This window comes from Macaca mulatta, chromosome 7, assembly GCF_049350105.2.
Source record: "Macaca mulatta isolate MMU2019108-1 chromosome 7, T2T-MMU8v2.0, whole genome shotgun sequence".
NCBI classification, from domain to species: Eukaryota; Metazoa; Chordata; class Mammalia; order Primates; family Cercopithecidae; genus Macaca; species Macaca mulatta.
Genome location: NC_133412.1, coordinates 43,712,044 through 43,728,691, shown reverse-complemented (window position 1 = coordinate 43,728,691; position 16,648 = coordinate 43,712,044). Strand labels below are relative to the sequence as shown.

General features: G+C 50.4%; 1 protein-coding gene across 2 annotated transcripts in view; it reads left to right on the top strand.

Moving 5' to 3' along the window:
• The first annotated feature begins 428 nt into the window (after positions 1-428).
• The window catches only part of MEGF11 (multiple EGF like domains 11), a 383,043-nt gene continuing 366,823 nt past the window's right edge, over positions 429-16,648 (top strand). For both annotated transcript variants that reach the window (XM_077939610.1, XM_028851053.2), the window contains exon 1: positions 429-574. The gene's annotated coding sequence lies outside the window, so the exon portion shown is untranslated. The remainder of the gene's footprint in view (positions 575-16,648) is intronic.

Here is a 16,648-nt window from a genome sequence, read left to right as displayed (position 1 = left end):
AGGGAAGAGAAAGGGGAGTAGACTCGCGAGAAGGTTAGCAGGAGGAGAAAACAGAAAATAGAAAAAGAGGGAGCAAGATAAATAAGCAAAAGAACGAAAGTGGGGAGGAGGGAGGTGAGATGCTGGAAAGGGATGAATCGGAGAAAAAGGGGAATCCAAAGGCAAGCTGAAGAGAGAGGCTGAAGACAGGAAAAAGAACGAACGAGCGCGCGCAAAACAGCAGGGTCTGAAAGGACCAAAGAGAGAGAAAGAGGAAAAAAATGAGGGGGGTGTGCGGGAGAGCGGAGGGAGGGAGCTGCGAGCCGGGAGGAGGGAGGCTGGGAGGGAAGGAGAGGGAGGGGCCGAGGGACCAAGAGGGTGGGGGCAGGCTCGGCAGCAGCCGCCGCGGCTCCAGCCGCCCGCCTGCTCGCTCGCTCGCTCGCTCGCTCAGTCGCTCCTGGTGCCCGCTGCCAGCCGCCCGGCTTCCGGCTGCTCGCGGCCCCCGGCTCCTGCCTGGCGCTCTGGCCTGGCTCGGGCACCGGAGGACGAGACCGCGCGACTGGCCGGCCGAGCCCTGGGCCGGCCGCGGGAGCAGGTAGGTGGCTCGGTGGGGACCGCGAGGACGCGGAGCCTCGGACGCCGGGGGCACCAGGGGACGCGGGGGTGGGGGTTCCGGCCTTGGGGAGGGGACTTTGCAGCCCCGCGACTAACTTTCCACCAGCTGCGCGGACCCCCGGCCGCCCTGCCCGAGTCCGGGCTGCCGAAGCCGAGTTTGGCACGGGGAGGAGGTGGATGCTGGCGGTTGCGGGAGAGCCAGGGGGTCCGACAGGACGTGAGGCGTCTCAGTGTGGGCAGGCGCAGCCCTCCGGCTGCAGTCGGGATGCAGTGTCCGCGGCGCCTCCACGTGCGGGGGAAGACCCGAGAGCAGCGGCGAGGCGCGGGTGTCCCGGGGAGGGCGCGCGGGTGTCCCGGGGAGGGCGCCCGTCCGCCCCCTTGAGTCTGGGGACTCCGCTCTCAAGCCGCCCCGAGTGTGCCGGCTGCACTCACTACACTGGCGCCTTCCCCGCCGGGGTCGGGACGCAGAGCCTGCGGGGATGCAGCAGGTTTTCTGCGGCGGCCGCCCTTGCGCCTTGCGGCCGCCAAGCCCCAGCAGGTGCCGTGCACGCTTTTGCTTTTGGGAGAAGAGGGGCGGAACGTGTATCCCCCTATTTCTTTCCCATCCCGTCGCCGTTACTCTATTCCGGGAAGTCCAGGACCTGGGCGGCCTTGTTGGTTGGCTCCCAGGACAATCTTCCTGCCCTAGGCTGCGACCCTGGCTCCCAAAGTTAAAGGAGAAGCAAGTCACTCTCTGCGCGCGCCTGGAGCGTGGTCCCGAAGTTCCCAACTTCTCGCTCAGCCGTGGGCAGTAGTGTTGGAGGTGGGGAAATGGGTGGTGGTTGTGGCTCCTTGGAGCTGCCGAGCGCAGCCGTCTTCCTCCTGGACTTGGTTTATTTTCCTAATTTGTTAGAAAAAATACTACTTAAAAATAGGCAGAATCGCTCCTCGCGGGCGTCAAGGTCCGTGAGTGGGACGCAGCCGTCCCTGTCCTGAGCCCGGGAGCGCCGAGCCTCGGCGTGGCAGTCCCCGGAAGCCCCGAGCCCAGGCGGCTTCTCCCGGACCTGGACTCGCGGGCTCCATCCCGCGGCAGCCGCGTCTTGGGATCCGTGCCCCGCAACCCGCGCTGCGAGGCCAGTGTGACTGTCTCCCGGGTGGTCATGTTCTCCGGAAAAATATTTCAAAGTGGCTCCGCTTCAGGATCACCCACTTTCCATCCCTCCAAGAGCCGAGAGAACAGGGTCTGCGGCGGGTTGGAGGAGACCTTTGGGATGGTTTGGGCTCCCGGCCATCTCGGCTCGCTCGGGTTGGGGTCCTCGCGCACCGGCACCAGCGCCCCTCCGGCGCTCTGCTGGGGCAACAAGGGTTAAAGCCCCGGCCTGGCGGGGGAGAGCGGGGGAGAACCCGCGGCGGCCGGCTGGGGCATTCGAAACCTGCAGGGGACTCCGTCCTGCTAGCTCCCGGAGTCGGAGGGGCAGGATTCGCCGACCTCTGCGGCTTCTCGGAGCCAGCGGAGCCCCGGCCCAGCAGCCCTCTTTGTTGGAGTGCTGTCGGGAGATTCTCTTGAGAGGTTTAGGGGGTTTAGTGGTGCCAAAACCTCGAGGCTTTCCGGAGAGGGTCCCTCTGCCATCACTCCCTGCAGACTGGGCGGGGTGCCCCGAGGGCGCTGAGCAGACGTTGAGCATCCTCTGCTTCTCTGGCGGATTTTCCTGGTGCACACCATGCATCAGCTCTCTCCGGTGCTCACATTTTGTTTAAGCCGCTAGAAATTCGAGGTCTAGGACTGCAATCTCGCCACTTCCTCCCACTAACAGATCAGCAAACTGAGGTCCAGAGAATTGAAAGGACTTGCTTAGAGCTGCTATACGGGAGGAAGAGTAGGTAAACCAAGTCTCCTGACTTCCAGGTCAGGGCCTTTTCTAGTAGTCCACACTAACTGTATTGCTTTCTTCGCACAGGGCAGGTGTTCCTAGTCAGGTCACTGCACATCCTTGACAGGCTTGAGGGCTGAGTGTGTGTGAGGTTAGAGGCAGAGGACCTGTCTTTGGATTTTCGGGTTAGGTGCTGTGCTGGGAGTATCTCCCAGGATAAATCACTCATGTGACAGTTTGTTGTGTACCTGTTCTGTCCCTGCACCGGGCTCTGGGGGTAAATGGAGCCCACACACAGGGCTCAGCTCCGTCAGGTGCAACCCATAGGGAAAGAGAAACCATTGTTTTGTAGTCAAGGAAGTGAGTGCATGTAGACATTCTCAGGTGAAATCACTTCAGGAGGGGTGGTTTTGGGATAGTCCCTGGAGAAGGCAAGATTAGGAGCTGATAGGTAGGTAGGTTTCCAGTTGGGGAAGGAGGGTTGTCAGGATACAGGGCTTGAGTCCTAAGAAGGAGGCAGGAAAGCTGATTAAGAGGCTGGTCAAAGCACAGCACTGTCAGGGCCAGTGAGCACTGGGCCTTTGAGTGAGAATCACTAGGGAAGTTAGAAGAGCCAGTTGCTCAGAGCTCAAGCGCAGAACCTGGTCCCAAGGGACTTCTAGGCCTACACTTAAGGTGAGCAATTGGCTGTCAAGTCAGTGCCCCATGAGCCAAGGGTGGTGGGGTCAGAGGGGCTATTTTCTGGCTTTTGCTTCTTTTCTTCTTTCTCATCATTCCCAGGGGTTTCAATCATTCTCATTCTTTTGCCCCTTCTCTCTCTCTTTTTTTTTTTTTTTGAGACAGAGTCTCACTTTCTCACTCAGGCTGGAGTGCAGTGGCACAATCTTGGCTCACAGCAACCTCTGCCTTCTGGGTTCAAGTGATTCTCCTGCCTTAGCCTCCCAAGTAGCTGGGACTACAGGTGTGCACCACCATGCCAGGCTAATTTTTGTATTTTTAGTAGAGATGAGGATTTGCCATGTTGGCCAGGCTGGTCTCAAACTCCTGACCTCAAGCGATCTGCCTGTCTCAGCCTCCCAAAGTGCTGGGATTACAGTGAGCCACCGCGCCCAGCTCTTTTGCTCCTTCCCAACCATAACTTTTAGCTACTTCAGTGTTCCGAACTTATGAAAGGCAGGAACATGCAATCAGCAAATAGTTCTTGAGCTCCTTCTTTGTGCCAGGCACTGGGCTAGGCCCCTGGGATACGGCGATGAATCAGACAGGAAGAGTCCCATACCTTGTGATGTTGACATTCTAGGCTGTATCCTCCATAGGCTTAAAGTCTAGTCATAGAACAGAGGCAAATACACAAATTATGTCTGAAGAAGTCCTGAAATGGGACAATACAATAGAGAATTCTGAACCTCCCCTCTAGTGGTTTAAGGCTCCAAGGTGAAAGGTCTGAAGTTGTTGGCTATGAGATTTGGAGATTCTGTGGGCTTCCATGACCCCAGCTCCTGGTTGCCAGGGGTAACCCAAAGGCAGCTGCAGTGGTGACCTTAGATGCCGCATTGGAGAACTGCTGTACAGAGCTTCTGCCAGGAAGGGAGCTGGTGAGTGTTGGCAACTACGATCTTGCTAGGTATCCATAGAGACTGGTGCCAGGTAACCATGTGCCTCTTAAATTCCAGCATCCACAGCTGTTTGGCATGCTCTGGAGCCCCACTGTACAGATGGGTAAATGGAGCCCTGAATCTGTAGACTGGGACAGCTGTGCAGTAAGAGGGGCCCAGCCCGTATAGAATCCAGGTGTTCCCTGATACAGGATTCAATTTAAAATGCTGCTCTTTTCTTCCTAGAAAAACATTTCTTCCTTGCAGACTAGTGATTCTCAGATTTCAGCGTGGAGGGCTTGTGAAAACACAGGTTACTAGTCCACACTCCCAAGTTTCTGATTCAACGGGTCTGGAGTGGGTCCAGTAATTTGCATTTCTAAACAAGTTCCTAGGTGATGCTGATTCTGTAGTTCTAGAGACCACGCTTTGAGAACCAATGTGGTAGAACAAGGGAAAGTGAATGATTTTTTGAGATTATAAGATAGGGGAGCCTGGAACGAAGGCTGTGATTTAGCTCCAGGAGCTCACAGGACTTGCTATGTATATCCTTCTATGTACATCCCCTCCCCCTCACCCCCAGGAGGCCATAGAATTAAAAGAATATTTTATCTTCATCAGCATACACAGAGAGAATATATTGCGATATAATTAGGGAATAAATAGGTGTTGTGTATTGGATGTAGATTCCATGCCTGGTGGCTCTGTGGGGGTTTATTATAGCAGTGTTATAATTGAAAAGGTGTCATCCACTCCGAAGCCCCTCATGAAACTTTCATGGCCTGGGTGGTCATTGTCCAAAAAAACATGTCTTCTTCATTAAAAGACTGAAAGTCAGAGAGATTGCTTCTCCTGCTAACGGGACTATCTGTGTTTCATTTGACAGTAACTGTGCAATGTGTTCTTAACGAATTGTGCAGGGGGAGCAAACAACAACTGAACAGCCAGTGTGAACAGAGAGGGACTGAATGAAGTCCACATCACAGGTTCACAGGTCTGTTTGTTGAGCATCTCAAAATGTTTTGAAACTCTGTCTCTCTGTCTTCCTGTATTTCTGATATGAAGCTGTATCTCAGCAGGAAGAGGAGAGTTTGTGTTTCAACTTAGCTGACCGGGTAAATGTAACAGCATACTTTATCCCCAAAGTGTTAATTAGACCCAAAAGAAAAGAACCATAAAGCAGTTGTTCTCCTAAACGCCGGCATTTTTCATCTGGATTCTATTTATTGATTATTTTATAGTTGAGAGGGAGCAAAAATCCATGTTTTTATAGCCAACAAAGCTGGCTGCAGTAATTATGCAGGCTCAACATGTCTGTTCTGGAGCTGGAAGTTGGAATTCAGTCTGACTCTCAAACATTTGGGTGAGATCTAATTGAAAAAGACATTTCAAAGAACAAATATTTAGGAATGAGGAGTTTCGCTGATGGTCTCTCTGGGCCAAATGTGAGTACCTTGCTTTTAGTTTGATCCTCAGAGGTGGGAGGAGATCATGGAGAAGGACCTGGTCAGTGATGTTGAGACCACAGTCAAAATGTGAGGCTGAACTTAAAGATAATCAGTGAGGCTTAGTAAAGGGAAGAAAGATGCTTTCAGGGAATATATGCCCTGTACCTGGTGAGCAAGGGGAAGATCAATTAATCAAATACAGATTGAATACTTACTGATGCTCAATCTTGGGACAGGCACCATGAGGGCAGGGGCCAGGACTTTTACTAGTTATATATCTTTCATAATGATAGTGGTTAGCTCAGGTATCCATTGTAACAAAAACCCTTGATTGGAGTGGGCATGAAGGCTGCAAGTGACAGAGAAGCTGAATTCAATGTGCTGAAACAGTAAGGAATTTAGTGTCTCCCATAACAAGAAGTCTGGGCTGTATCTGCCCTATAGTTAGTCCTTTCAGTGGTTCAACAGCATCATCAAAGATCCCGATGCTTTTCATCTTTCCTGTTCCTAAGATCACAAGATGGTGGCAACAGTTCCAGGTGTTATATCCTCACCATCATGAGCAGAGGCAGAAAAGGCAGGAGGGAGCCTTACCCAGAAGCCCCTCAGCAGACTTTCACTTTTGTCTTATTGGCCAGAATTCTGAATCATGTGTCATGCCTAAGCCAACCACAGGCAAGAGAAGGGAATCATTGTAATTGACCTGTAACAATTTTTTTTTTTTTTTCTGAGACGGAGTTTTGCTCTTATTGCCCAGGCTGGCACTGTCTCACCTCAGCCTCCCGAGTAGCTGGATTATAGGCATGCGCCACCATGCCCAGCTAATTTTGTATTTTTAGTAGAGATGGGGTTTCTCCATGTTGGTCAGGCTGGTCTTGAACTCCTGACCTCAGGTGATTTGCCAGCCTCGGCCTCCCAAAGTGCTGGGATTACAGGCATGAGCCACCATGCCTGGTTGAACAATCTTTTTTTTTTTTTTTTTTTTTAAAGGGATCTCCCTCTCTTGCCCAGGCTGGAGTGCAGTGCTGCTGTCATAGCTCACTGCAGCCTCAAACTCCTGGAATCAAGTGATCCTCCTGTTTCAGCCTTCTGAATAGGTGGGACCACAGATGCGCACCACAGCACCTGGCTTGGCCTAGAACATTCTTGATTTGTGTATTGGGCCTCAGAGAGGATCAAAATTAGGATTCTTTTGGAAGGGTGAAAGGAGTAACTAACAGTGGCTGCCATAGAGCTCAAGACATGGGCTTGAATTATCTTTCTACTCATTTAAGCCCTGTTTTTCACCTCTTGTGCCCCAGTTTACTGAACCTAGGATGGGGATCTATTGGGAAGATAAATCTGAATTAGCACCATAATTATACTTGATTAGTACAAGAGAGTGGAAGATTATTTGTAAATTGATCTCTGAATCAAAGAATTTATAATCATCTAATGCAGGGGACATGTGAGGACTAGACCATCAAGATCATCAAATGGAGAACAGAACTGGAGAATAAATAATCATGACTTGCAGACCCACTATTAAAGGAGGAGCATGACATCAATGGGAGCCATAGTAGCTAGGGAAGGCTTCCTGGAGGAGGTGGTTCATGGCTTGTACTGAAACTCCAGCACTTAAGTGTGGATAGGTTATAAAATCTTTCTGCCCAACTTGTTTCCTCTTGCTTTTTCTGTTTTTTCTCAGTGGTGAAATGGGATCATTTGGTCAAGATAAAAATCTTGTCTCTACAATCACAGTGGCTTTGATACTCAGTCCAAATATGGTCAGTACTGACCAGCATGATTCTGGGAGGGAGGTCACAGTGATTCCCTCGCCAGCCCTAGATTCCTGGTTTCCAGTCCTGGATGGCCCATCAGTCTCCATGTCTCAAGCCACGTTTCAACTCCTGATTAGATATTATTATTATTATTAGTTTTGAGATAGAATCTTACTCCTGTTGCCCAGGCTGGAGTGCAGTGGTGCAATCTTAGCTCACTGCAGCCTTGACCTCCTTGGGTCAAATGATTCTCCCACCTCAGCCTCCCAGGTGGCTGGGACTACAGGTGTTGCCACCATGCCCAGCTAATTTATTTTTATTTTTATTTTTGGTGGAGATGGGGTTTTGCCGTATTGCCTAGGCTGGTCCTGAACTGCTGGGCTCAAGCAATCCACCCACCTCAGCCTCCCACAGTGCTGAGATTACAGGCGTGAGCCACTGCACTGGGCAGATAATATTATTATTAAAAGCAGTATTTGAATGCCTGGCTGCCATCATTAAACCTGTGTGCCTAAACTGAAATCTAATGTTTTCTCACCTCTCAAGTCATCTTCCCTTCTGGATTCTTTACTTTTGTTGCTGGCAAAACCACCTTCCCAGATGTTTGGGCTCAAAACCTGAGCATGTACCCCCGCCCCCAATCCATACACTCTGCTTGCAATACTCAAGCATTGACTTGCCTTTTTAAAAATAATTAATTAATTAATTATTTTTGAGATGGAGGCTTGCTCTTGTCACTCAGGCTGGAGTACAATGGCGTGACGATCTCTGCTCATTGCAACCTCTGCCTCTTGGGTTCAAGCAATTTTTGTGCCTCAGTCTTCTGAGTAGCTGGGATTACAGGCATGCGCCACCATGCATGGCTCACTTTTGTATTTTCAGTAGAGACAGGGTCTCACTGTGTTGCCTGGTCTCGAACTCCTGACTTCAGGTGATCCACCCACCTCGGCCTCCCAAAGTGCTAGGTTTACAGGCGTGAGCCACCATGCCCAGCTGCCTTTTGGTTTTAGGATGTTTCTTGGATATGTTCTCTCCCTTCTGACGTGAGAAATCCTCTCTGCTCAGGTCCTCTCCATCTCATGTCGGGTGATGGCACTGCCTCCTACTCTGCCATCCTCAGAGCATAGTGCATGGGTGTATGTGGGGACTTGTGTCTTTGGGAATAGTCTATGGGGGTTCTGTAAGTGGGATAGTTTTTATAAATTCTACTGAGGAGTAGAGTCTCTGCAATGAGTCCAGAATTCATGGCTGCACATCCCATATGTTGCTGTGGGAGCCATTTTCCAGCCTCTCATCTCTTTCCCCTTCAAATCATACTGAAGCATTGGTTTTGGTTTGTTTGTTTTTGGAGACAGGGTCATGCTGTTGCCCAGGCTGGTGTGCAGCAGTGCGATCATAGCTCACTTCAGTCTTGAACACCTGGGCTCAAGCTATCTTCCTGCCTCAGCCTCCAGGGTAGCTGAGACCACAGGTGTATGCCACCATGCCTGGCTAATTTTTTTTTTTTTCCTTTTTTGTGGAGATGAATCTTCCTATATTACCCAGGCAGGTCTCAAACTCCTGGCTTCAAGCAATCCTCCCACCTCGCCCTCCCAAAGTGCTGGGATTACCGGAGTGAGCCTGACCTAAAACATTGTTTTAATCAACTCATTACCTTACATTTTTTTTCCATAGCACTTACCAGATAAGCCCAATTTCCTCAAATAGACAGTTGAAAGTCTCTCGACAGTCTGCCTGCATCCTGCCTCCCCAGTCCCTACTTGCTCACTGCTGGGACTCACCATTATGGCTGACTCAGCTTCAAGTTTTGTCTTTCCCTGTGTTTAATCCAAATCACCCTTTCCTTTAAGACCAGTGTTAGTCCTGCATCTTCAGGTGACCTGCCCTCACTACTGGAGCCCACAGTGATATCCAAGCATTGATCTTTCCCTCCCGTGGACTTCTGTAGCAATTATTGCCCACACCACAAATTTGGTACTTAATATACTGCTGTTGTCATTGATAACATTTTATTGCTATGTTTATTGTCTTCCCAGTTGGATATAAGACCCCTGGGACCCAAGGCGGTAGGGGAGGATGTATCTGTCTTTATACCCAGGGTCGTGGCCAGCAAGCACATAGCACTTCGGTATTTATTGAATTAGTAAATCATAGGAATAGATTATTTACCTAAGAAATCAGTTAATCTTCACCCTTTTTTCTTAACCTCAGTTGGGGGAAGGGACTAAATTTAATGAATTCCTGCTCTGTGCTGGGTACTACTTTAGGTGATTTTTAGGAAAGATTTTAACTGAGCCTTGCAACCATCCAGTGAAGCCGGGATTCTTGGTGTTATCCTGTAGATGAGGAAAGCGTGGCTGTGGGAGAGGTGGGTGGCTTTCCGTGCTCACTCAGCCAGCTGGACAGTAGTGAGGGGCAGGGCCATCTTCTTTCCTCTATGTTTTCTATTGCATACATCTTCCTGAAGTTGTCCTGACCTGTAGGCGCCTGTTCTCCCAGTCTTTTTTTCCTTGTGTCCCACTGTGCCCCACTGCTTTGCTGCATCCCCAGGACTTTGGAATAATTCAGGAACCTCTGAATTCTAGCAGTGGACTCTGAGCTTTCTGGCGGAGCAGGTAAGATGTGCTCCTTGGTGCAGAAAAGAGGGGTAGAGCCAGTAAAGAGCAGGAGAGGACTTACTAATGGGCCTCAGGTCTCCAGAAGGCCTTGGATGACAGTGGGCAGGACATAGAACCTTCTTTGGGGGTGCCTGGGAGGAGTGGGTGATGTTTACTGCAGGAGAGATGAGGTGTGAGATCATAACAAGGGCCACCATTGTTAGGGCCTCGCAGTTGAGCAGGCACTTTTCAGGTGCACGTATTTTCTAGACTGTGTCTTACAACAACTTTGTAGAGCAGGTTATTGTCCTCAGAACAGGGTGTTAAGGAGTTCAAGTAGCTTGCGCCAAGTCACACCCCGACTTGATGCCTGCCTCCCGATGGTTAGTAACCTCGAGTGACAACAGGCTTGGTTTTCCAGAGGCTGTGTGGCACCATGTGAGGGCGCCATGCTTCCTGAGGTAGGGGCTTCATGGTATGGCCTTTGAAGGACTGTTCTGGAATTGATTCTGCAGGTCAAGGTAGAGGTGACTTAGGGCCTATCTTTACTCAGAACAAACATTATTTAAAACCTACTCCTGTCCTTCCCCTGCCTGACCTGCCTGGTTTATCATCCATGCTTAAAATAAATACAATAAATAAAAACACCCCAAAACTCTTTCTCCTCCTGCAGAGGATGAGCAACAATCTACATATGCAAATAAATGGCATGCCAGTCTCCATGAATATTAATTTGGAAAGGGAGTCTGAGGCCCTAAAATACACTCAAAATCAACAATTTGGCATCTCACAACTCTTCCAGCTCACTTCCAGTGATCATGGCCTTGCTATATTTTAAGATTGCCTCTTCTCCCAGCTGGCCTCCCTTCTGCATCCCTGGATGTTCAAGTTACCAAATGGATGGAGAGTGTTTCAGGTTGGCAGGATGGAGGTCCAGGGGTGATGGGTGAGTCCTCACCCTGGGGCTGGCCTGACCTTGTCCTGCCTCCTTGGCCAGGGCCTAGGCCTTAGCCCCTCTCTGATCCCAGCATTAGCAGGGAGTCCTCAATGCCAGGGGACAGTTCTGGGAAACCCCACGGGCAACCATCAACCTGGGACCCTTGTACTGTCAGGGAGCACTCAGGGTGGGGCGGGCAGCAGCCTCAGGAATGAGCTTCTCCTGCCTCTCAGGGGCAAATGGGGAAACTGAGATCCGGAGGGTAGGTACCTTGCCCAGAGTGACAAGGTGAGTTAATGGCAGGAAGTGAGAACACTTATTCATTCTTTGCTCTGAAAAGCACATTTCTTTTTGAGTGTGTGTGTGTATGTAGAAGGGGGTAGGCAGGGTAGGGCTTAAAGTTTGTATACTTTGGGGGAAATAGTCATTCTTCTCTTATGATCATCCACGCAGAGACAAGTGGCAACAGAAAATTCAGCCTTGTGTCCCATTTCCATTGAAATAAATGATTTCCTTCCTCTCTCAGTAGATTTTCAAACTAGATTACACATAGGCCAGAATTAATGTGAAGTTGTCTTGCAGAGTACCCTCTGGCTGAAGGCAGGATAGGGCAGGAGAGAGAAGGGCTGAAATATCTCCAAGGAAGCCGGGTGGAGAGGACCTTGAGGTGGAAGAGGAAGGAGTTGGCAGTAACTTCTGTGTCCCACTTGTATGGGGAGGAGGGCAGAGGGGAATGATGCAGCATAGTGGTATCATCAAGAGTTGGGTCTCTCGCTTGCCCTTTCCTGCTGCTTACTGGATAGGCGTGAGCATATCATCTCATCTTTGGACCTCCTTTTCCTTGTCAATAAATATTGGCGTAATACTGAGAAAACCAATCACTTCTCCCTCCCTCCCTCCCTCCTCCTCTTTCTTTCTTTCCTTTCTTTCTTTCTTTCTTTCTTTCTTTCTTTCTTTCTTTCTTTCTTTCTTTCTTTCTTTCTTTCTCTCTCTCTCTCTGTCTTTCTTTCTTTCTTTCTATCTGTCTTTCTTCTTTTTTCTCTTCTTTTTATTTTATTATTATTTTTAGACAGAGTCTCACTCTGTTGCTCAGGCTGGAGTGCAGTGGCATAATTATGGCTCACTGCAACTTCGACGTCCCAGGCTCAAGTGATCCTTTGGCCTCAACCTCCCAAGTAGCTGGGACCACAGGTGCGCACTGGCATGTCAGGCTAATTTAAATTTTTTTTGTGGAGATGGGACGGTCTCCCTATGTTGCCCAGGCTGGCCTCAAACTCCTGGGCTCAAGTGATCCTCCTGCTTTGGCCTCCCAAAGTGTTGAGATTATAGATGTGAGCCACTGTGTCCGGCTTGCCCCCACTTGTTAGTGCTGCTTTGTGAAGACTAAATGAAGATTTAATGTTCTGCACCATGCCTCGCACAAAGGCATTCAGGACATCTAAATTTCTTTCTTTTCCAGGTAGATTTTATTTGACTAGCTGCAGTTGTCAGTATAGCTATGTTTGTATTTGTGTTTGTGTTTCCACTTGTGTCTGGATTGCTGTGTTTCTCTGTGTTGTCTGTGTATGTGCTGCTGTTATTCATGTGTGTATTTCTGAGTGTGGTGGTGTAGACAGGGATGTGAGTACGTCTGTGGATGTCTTTGTGCTTGTGTCTTTGTGTGTTGGGTTGAGTAGCGTGCTTTGTGCCTGTGAGCGGCTGTGTCTCTGTGTGTCAGTGTTTCCATGACTGCATGACAGCTCTGTGTGTGTGTGTATTGCACAGCCGGTCTGCCCAGAGATCTCCAGGGGGTTGAGAAGCTTCACAGTGCACAGAAGCCCTGGACCTGGGTCCCCTCTAAGGTCTCTATGGTGTCCTTCTCCCCACCAAAAAGCCTCCTGCAGTTCCTGGAGCCCTTCCTAATTGCCCTCTGTCCGTTTTCCTCTGCCTCCTGCTGGAGGCACATGGGGCCTAAGAATGCTTCCGCAGTGGCAGGGCCCCTGGTCCATTTGCATTCGTGTTTGCATATCATTTGCATTGTCTATACAGACTGTGCTTTCAGTTCTGCAGTTTTCAAGGTAAAATGTAGTTGCTCTTCTTGAAGGTCATTACATTAAGAATTTTTCTGCCTTTTATTCTTTCTGGTCCAGACCTCCCTCCCAGGACCAGGAGGCTAGGGCAAGATAGAAGTCCCAGAAGCCTCTGCTGTTCCGTCAGCCCCTCCTCCTGGTCCACTTCCCCTCCCTGGGCCTCCAGCATGGGGGACACTGTGACAGTCTTCCACGCAGCAGGCCTGGTTCAGTGGGTAGAGACCCCGGGCCCTGGGAGGAGCAGCTTCGGGGGAGAAGATTTTCTCACCCAGGGGTAGTTGGTTTGGCCCAAATCCCAAGAGGGCAGGTCACAGCCAGGGGATAACACAGTCCAACTTGTGCCTATTGCCTGCTTGCCAAGCCCCCATGACTTACTCCTGTTGAGGAAGGACCACCATGGATGTTTCAATGTCTCTATACCCATCCTTGGCTGGGGAGGGGCCACGGGGCTGGGCTGGCCTTATGGGAAACAAAGGAGGCAAAGATGTCTTTTCCTTTCAAACATCTAATACATACTTACTCATATTTCTGATGCCATGGAAGACACCAATCCAAAAAGCTTCCCCAGGAGGGTTGTACCCAAAAAGTATCTTCCTTATGGGTCATCCCATGCAAGACATCGCCTCTTTCAATGTGGATTTGAGTCCGGGCTCTGCCATGCACTAGCTGCGTGGTCTCTGACCAGCTACCTAACCTGTCTGAGCACCTTGCTTCTCATCTGACCAAGGCAGGTAAAAGACTTAGCTTAGTGCCTGGAACATAGCAAAGACAAAGACTCAGTGAATGTCCGAATTGCCAGTCCCTATTGGCGTATTAGAAAACAGAGGTCAGAGGTTCCAGGGTGTGGTTTTTATCACTTCGTATAAGTTGTTCACCGGAGGCACCGCGGATGAGTGACAGGCAACAGGCCTGAATCCCTTCGTGGCCCTTCTGTAAGTCCAGCTCTAGAGGAACTTGGCTGCTTTTGCCTTCCCACGAGGAGAAGCGTTGCAAAGGCAGCCGGGGAAGCAGGCGCATCCTTGTCTGTGTCTCCGAAAATTCAGCCCTCACTCTCCCCTGCCCCACTCTCCCCTGGTTCTAGGGTCAAGTCATTCATCTTCTCTCATGTGTCCTTCCTCTGAGCAAGGCCCTGCTGGACACCCAGGACCATCCAGCAGAGCAGATTTGGGGTTCCCCAGAAGACAGAGCTTGAGGGAAATCTTTGTGCTGGTGCTTTATTGGGGGGCTGGGGTGCAGCTCAGGGCAGGGAGAGGGAGAGGAAAAAGGAAAATGAGGCAAGGAGGGAGGAAAAGCGAATGCTAGCCACCACTTCGGAAGAAAAGAAAGCTGGTTGCTTAGTCATGAGGGATGGCTCCTGTTAGGCTGAGTGGAGGCACTGTGACTCAGAACAGTTTGTTGCAGGTATAAGGGATGGAGTTTATCTGCTAGCTGTTTGGTATTTCATTGGTCCAGGTTTTCCCCATGGAGCATTAACTCTCTTGCACCTCTGGGTCCTATCACCTGACCCTGTTGGGCAGCCTTTGGAGAAGCCCAATCCCATGCTCTGTGGCAGGGTGCCTCACCTGGGCCCAGAAGTGGTGAGAGCATCCAGTGCTCCACATGGCCGGTGGGTGGACCCTGGTGTGGGAGCTGCTGTGACTTCTGAGGAGGGTGCAGTGGATGCTGTGCCAGAGACCAGCCCTCACCCTGGGGGAGGCGGGGACGGCCAGTGATGTTAGATGAGAGCACTGGCAGTGGTGGCCTAGCTCTCCACCCAGAAAGTAGGTGATAGTCTGGGAGGCAGGGGGAGCCAAGCAAATCTGGGAGAGTGCATATGTAGGTTCTGATTCAGTCATCGTTAACCAATGAATCAATTCACGACAGGGGCCAGGTGCTGGAGTCTGGGCCTTCCCATGCAGGCAGTGGGGAGCCATCAGTAGTTCTTGAGCAGGTGAGAGACAGTTTTCAGTAATGACAAGAGTTATCTGGAGAGGGTCCTTGCTCAGGTCTACATGTCTTTGTCCACAAAGCATCAGATGGGGGCTGTTGCCAGAAGACCTGGCATTCCTAACTCAGTTCAGGAAACAGAAAAGGCTCCTAGATCACCATTGCCTATGGAGTTTCATTTAGCAGTGAGGAGGCTGGGTCCTCCATGACAGCCTTACAGGTCTTAATCAGAGAAAAGAGTGTCCTTCCTGAGCGAGGTGAGATCATTCTGAACTGGGTCAGAGACCAGAGTGCCTGGGTTCGAATCCCAGCTCTGCCATTTAAAAGCAGGTGACGTTGGGCAAGTGACTCAACCTCTACTCATTCAATGAATGTTTAGTGAGTACCTGCTGTGTGGCAGACTGTTCTTGCTGTTGGGCATGTAGCAGTGAACAATGCAAGACAAACAGACACAACTGCCTTCCCTTGTGGGGCTTCCATTCTCATGGAGGAAGCCGGACTCTAAGCAAATAAGTTAGTAGATGGTTTATTTGAAGGTGACCAGAGGTGCGGCAAAAAGCAGGACAGGTGAAGAGGCAGTGATGGGTGGGGGTGGGGTTGCATTTTTAAAAGAGTGTTAGGGAGGGTCTGCAATAAAAAGGTGGCCTTTAAGTTATACCTGGAGGAGGGGAGGGTGTGAGACATACTGATATCTAGGGGAGACACCCTTGCCTCAGTTTCCTCACCTGTACAGTCAGGGTTATGATAGAACCTATCTCAGGGGCTGCTGGGTGGGTTAAATGAGTTAATCCATGCAGTGGGTTTAAACCTGGCCCGGCACACAGTGAGACACTATTATCACCACTGCTGAGGGAGGAGCCCGTCTCTACTGCCTCCAGGCAGCGCTCCTGGGCTCCAGACTACAGGGATTTCGGTGGCCTTCATCTCCCCAAGAGTGTGTGTGTGGTGGTCTCCTCCAACCTTCCCTATCTCCTCATTGAAAGGGGCACACGACCTACAGTTTGAGAAGCAACACGTGCATTTTCTTTTTACTCGAGCATCTGACTCCCCGAGAGAATCGCAGAAAAGCCTTTAGCAAACTCCAGGTTTAGGAAGCAGCTTCCAGCCTTTCTCTGGGGCATCTGTGGACTGGGGTGGGCAGGTGTTTCTGGCCTAGCTCAGCTCAGGGTGGGCTGGGGAGGGGGTTTCCCACCCAGAAAACTGGGCTCCCAGCAGTGGGGATGCAGGGCTGGCCCTACTCACACCCTCCGGGCTAGGCGGCGGCCCAGCTCTCATCAGCAGGCGCTGAGAGTCCCTCCAGCAATTCGGATACTATTATTTACTATTGCAGAGATTTTTGTGGCTGTGATTTACCGCCACTGTGAAGCCCCAGGACCTGAATCCCAGTAGCCTCAGTATAGATATTGCATCTAATCAATCCTCTATTACCATACAAATACATCCTATAGGATATTGCTGTCTTTTCCTTTCAAACACTTAATACATAATTAATGATATTAAAATACATCTAATGCCACAGAAGATACCAACCTCAAAAGCTTCCCATTATAATTTATTCCCACCTAGATAAAAGATTGATTTATTGGTTCACTTATCATTCAGGGGTAGTCCTCTCCTGGCCATCCATGGGAAGGGGCGGTGGAGGCAGGAAGTGCCTGCTGTGTGGCAGACTGTCCTCCGGACAGCACTGGGCCTGGCAGGAGATGGCCACACGCCAGCGTCTTCAAGGATTCCTCATTCAGTTCTCCCAAACTACTCCAAGAAGGAGGTCCTCTTGTTATTCCAGTCTACAGATAGGGAAACAGAGACCAGAGAGGCAACCCCACTTGCCCAAAGTCATAATCTTAGGCTTCTCCACAGGTCAGTGGACCT